Raw genomic sequence first — 5,379 nt, 5'->3', positions numbered from 1 at the left:
TTTTTTTTAGATCTTTGGTGCAGTTATAACCTTAGCACGTACTGAAGTTCAAGTGCAGATGTACAAAGTTTGGATTTATCTGGTTTTGCCTGTCTTGGTTCTGGCTGCTTTGCTCAGCTCCTTCCTGCTGCCGCCCTTGAGGGTGAACTTGTTGTGCCACTCTTGCAAGATGTTCTGCTCCTGGACTAGCTGGGTAGTTCTGTCCCCTACCCCCTCTTTAGGGATTGCAACTGCATGTTTTCACCCCATTCCTGTATGTCAGGCCTAAGCTGAGTCTGGATGGGACAAGGTGGAGTTAGAGGGAGAGGCAGCTCTCCCACTCACTCACCGGGCCTGGGCTAGGACTTGATCTGGGGGTTCCCGTAAAGTGACAGAAATTCCTACTCAGCGGGCTGGGTGGGGGAGGTGCTGTGGAGTGGGGGGGCGTCCCAAGGTGGTGGAAGAGGGTCTCACCCACGTTGCTCCCGATTTGGAACTGGTAGGTTTCACCAGGACAGGGTAGCCAGAAGCTCTCCCACACATTCACCAGGCCTGGGCTAGGACTGGATCTCAACTTTATCATTTTTTATAGCTGAGTAATAGTCCAGTACATTAAAATACCAATCTTTTTCATCCATTCCTCAGGTAATGGGCATTTTCATTGCTTTCAATATTTGGCCATCACAAGTTGTGCTTCTGTAAACATAGGTGCACATATATCACTATGATATGATCTTTTCAATTCTTCTGGAAATTTCCCAGTAGGGGATAGCTGATTGAATGGGATTTCCAGTCCTAGCTTTTTAAGTAGTCTCCATACCGATTTCCATAATGCTTGCACCAGTCTCCATTCCCACCAGCAGTGGAGAAGAGTTCCTTTTCCCCACCGCCTCTCCAGCATTTGTTGTTGGTTGATTTCTTTATGATAGCCTATATGATCTACATAAAAGTCCTATATCTGAAGGAAAAGTGGCTATATTTTATCAGTTTGTGGGTTTTCCTTTTAATCTGTTGGTGATTTTCTTAGATGTGCACAAACTTTTCAAAAATATGAGATTCCCAAGTGTTTATTGTTTGAATTATTTCCTGTGAAGTTTAATTTTTGTTCTTAAACTTTCTACTTATCCCTATGTCATTAATATTTCTACCTAATTTCTCCTCTAGAAGATTTAGTGTTTCCACTTTATTACTGAAATCTTTGATTCATTCCCACTATAGATTTGTTCATGCTGATAAGTGTGTGTCTATTTTATGCCTAGGCATTGGAAAGCCACATTTTCCAGCACAGTTCATTAAAGAGGTTACCTTTCTTCCTGTGAATATGTTTGACTCCTTTGTCAAAGATAAAGTGGTGGAGTGTATTAGAATTTGTGCTTGCATCTTCTTGTTCGTTCAGTTGATCTTCAGGTGTATTTTTTGACAGTACCATGCTGATTTTATCACAGTAGCTTTGCAGTAGAAATTCAAATCAGGGACTGTAATGTCTCCTGCTTTTCCTGTGTTAACCAGGACTGATTTTGCTATTGTAGGTGTCTTCTGGTTCCACATGAATTTTGGGAATGTTTCTGAAAGACCTGTGGGGTGTGTTAATGGTATTTTAATTGGGATTACATTGAATATGTGTACCAATTTTGGAAGTGTGGCTGTTTTTCACAATATTATATTCTCTGTTGATGTGGTATATTACATTTATGGATTTGCATATGTTGAACCATCCCTGCAATTCTAGGGTGAATCCAACTTGGGCATGATGTACATAGTCTCGTGAAGATTTGCAGCATTCTGTTTCCTAATATTTTGTTCAGGAATTTTGCATCTATGTTCATTAGGGAGATTGACCTGTAGTGCTCTTTTTTGGTTTGGTCCTTCTTTGATTTAGATGTCAGTGTACTACTTGCTTCTAGGGGTGATTTTGGGAGTACTGCTTCCTTTTCAATTTCATTGAAGTGTTTAAGGAGTATTGGGATTAAATCTTCTCTAAATTTGTAGAATCCAGCTGTGAATCCACCAGGAGCTAGACTTTTCTGGTCAATTTTTAAATAGCATTTTCAGTTTCACTGGTTGATATTCAGTTTTTCAGAGTTTTTATATCTTCTTGATTCAGTTTTGGTAATTTGTACCTATCTAGGAATATGTCCATTTCTTCTGTGCTTTACATTTTGTGAGAATCAATATTTTCAAAGTAGCTGTTGGTGATCTCCTGAATTTCCACAAGCTCCATAGTAATTTCACCTTTTTCATTCCTTATTTCTTGAATTTGAGCTTTTTGTTTTCTCTTTTTGATGAGGTTGGATTGCAGGTTTATCCATGGGATAATTCCAGCTTTCTTTAAATTATTTAAGTGTGACTAGTATGTGTTCTATTTTAGGGAATGTCCTGTGTTTGGTGAAAACAATCTGCATTCAGATGTTGTTGAGTGGAACACTCTGTAACTGTCCACTAAGTCCATATGTTCAAAGGTTTGGTTCAGTTCTGATACCTTTTTGCTAATCTTTTTGTGTACTTCGCTAATTTTTTAGATAAGGAGGTGTTAAGTTCTTCTTTGTTTGTTTGTTTCTTTCTTTCCTCCTCCTCCTCCTCCTCCTCCTCCTCCTCCTCCTTCTTCTTCTTCGTCTTCGTCTTCGTCTTCCTCTTCCTCTTCCTCTTCTTCCTCTTCTTCCTCTTCTTCCTCTTTTTTCTTCTTTGTGTGGAACCAGGGATTGAACTCAGGCCCTTGTGCTTGCAAGGCAAGCACTTATTCTACTGAGTTATCTCCCTGGCCCCCTCTGTTTCTTTCAATTTGTGAATTGAGTCCATTTACTCTGAGTTTATATTTGTTATGTATTGGCTTATCTTTGTTATGTTATTTCTTGTTGTTGGTTTCCTAATTTTCCTGTGTCTAATTGCCTGCCCTGTTTGGTTTTTTCCTTCTATTGTTGTGTTTGGAATTGTGGTCATTTCAATTCCTTTTTAGAATATCTTTTAGTACTCTTTCTTTGTAGGTTTGGTTTGGCGTTCCTGAATTTCTTCAGTTGTTCTTTGTCATGAAAATGTTTTACTTCTCCATTAATTTTGAAAGAGAGTTTTTCAAGGTATATTAATCTGGGTTGGAAGTTGTTTTCTTCTAGAACTTGAAATATTTCACTCCACAATATTTTTGAATTGATAATTTGTGTTGAGAAATCTGCTGTGATTCTGATGGACTTTCCTTTAGTATGTTGGTCTTGCACCAAATTTCTGGGATCTTGGTTGTTGTAGGTCTGGGTGTAGTTTTAACAGGATTATTTGGAGTTCTATATGTCTTGGTTATCTGAATATCAGATTGTTTCCCCATACTTGGGAAGTTTTCTGATACTACTTCTGCAAGTATTCTTTTTAGGGTCATTTGTGTTGTCTCATTTTTCAATGATGCTCATTAGCCTTATATTGTTCATCTTTGTGTGGTATTGTAGCTGTTGAATTATTATTTACTGGTTCCTTTTTATTTTTAAGAGGATCTTTCCTTTCCTGGTTGCTAGCTACAATGATGTCGCATGGTCCACAAGTCTATCTTCTGTTTCATTCAAATGGTTTTGCCAAGTTTTAATAGAGTTTTTAATTTCATGTATATCTCTTTCAATTTATTTCTTCCAGTCTTTCTTTCCTATATTGTTAATTCAGTGTTTCCATCATTTTTCCATGTTCCTCTATTTTTTCAATCAATGTATTCTTTAGATATGTTCAGTAATTCTATAGCTATCATTTCTTTTTCTATCTGAGAGATTATTTCTAATCTGATTTCCTCTTTACCCTTCTGAAGTTGTTTCTCTACTTCAGTTGCTGTTATCAGAGAAATTTCAGGTGAGTGACTTCCAATATCTTCTGTGCTGATGTATTCTAGATTTGTTCTGGGTGAGCTGGAGGCGTTTGATTGCATTTTTCCTCCTTCCTCATGTCATTTTCTATTTCAGGAAGAATTCTTCATTGTAATTTCTTTCATACTTTTTGTGAAATTTTGGTAGTAGGTAGATATATCACCGTAATCAGAGCCTCTCTATAGTCTGTGTTTCAAGAATCTCTTTTATTTGTTAGATATTCTTGGTTTATGTGTGTACCAAGAGGTTACCTTCTCTATTGATTGAGAGTGGGATATTGGTTTCCATTTGGCATTGTCCTCTGTCCTTTGGTATAGGGCTTTGAAGCAGTTATTACTCCAGCACTTCTTGATATTATTACTCAAGTGAGAACATGTGATTAAGACACATATTTTGTCTTACTTGGAGTAGTAAAATTAGCAACAATAATAACAGCAAGCAAAATTTAGAAATTGACAATATTTGGTAGTTAATGGTTTTGTACTTTAGATAATTGAGCAAACACTACAGTTGTGTAACAAATCAGGTCATAAGCTGGGAATTTATATGTAAACTAGTTCCCCTAAATTCTATTTAAGAACCTTTGGACAGACCAGTTCATCTGAGTTTCCTCTTGTCATCTCAGTGCAGTGATTCTAGTCCCACTGTTCACTTGGGCTCCTATAGTGATCTTCTTTATCTCTTTGGATTACTTTTGGTTTTAAGATCACATTTTTTGCAACCATAATAGCTACTCATGCTTTTTTCTTGGTCTTGAATGGAAAAGTAGAATACTTGCCAGAAATTCATATGAGAATGGTTATAGAGGCACCTGGTAACCAAATGCTCAAAGCCATTTCAGAGGAGGGTAGGAGTTTGACTTTCGAAACCCAAAAGAGACCAGGGACCAAAAAGCAGTGTGAAACTGAATCATGAATTTTCCTGGGAAACATCATGGGATTATTGACTAGAATATTTGCATAATGCCATGTGTAAATGCCTGTGTATACCTCAAAAGTTATTAATTTTCCAATCACATCATGAGGTGCATCTATGCTGCAGCTGACTTAAGCCATAGGAATTGGCTTGGCCAGGGTACATCAAGTTGTCCAAAATCAAAGGCCCATAGTCTGTCAGAATCTTACAGATACTTACAAGAATTTTGCCAGTATCTGCACATAGTGATTCAGTAGAGTGTGGAGCCTGGTGCTGAGTCAATGTCCAGAGCAGAATGATGTCTATTTTTCCATTTCTTAGCAGGCACTACCAGATTTTTTGATAACCAAGGTGACCAAATTCAGTTAAAGCTCCAGGCAATTAAGGTTGCAGGGATCTTTCTAATCGAAGGACTTTATACAGAATTTTACTATAAAGAAACCTACAAATAATGTAATCCCCAGAATTTGGGCAATTTTTTTAAAGTTTATTTTGCTTTCATTTTTAATTACATATACGAGAGAAATGCTGTTTTGAGAGGCCAAAGTCCTCTGAAGGCAATAATTAGGCTTTGATGAGAAGCCCACAAAACTCCAAATAGTGACTGATAATTCTGGAATTCTTTGATAGTCTTCTCCTGCCCACAAGTTTT

This window comes from Octodon degus, unplaced genomic scaffold, assembly GCF_000260255.1.
Source record: "Octodon degus isolate 3935 unplaced genomic scaffold, OctDeg1.0 scaffold00117, whole genome shotgun sequence".
In the NCBI taxonomy this organism is placed as follows: domain Eukaryota; kingdom Metazoa; phylum Chordata; class Mammalia; order Rodentia; family Octodontidae; genus Octodon; species Octodon degus.
This window is presented reverse-complemented; position numbering follows the sequence as displayed.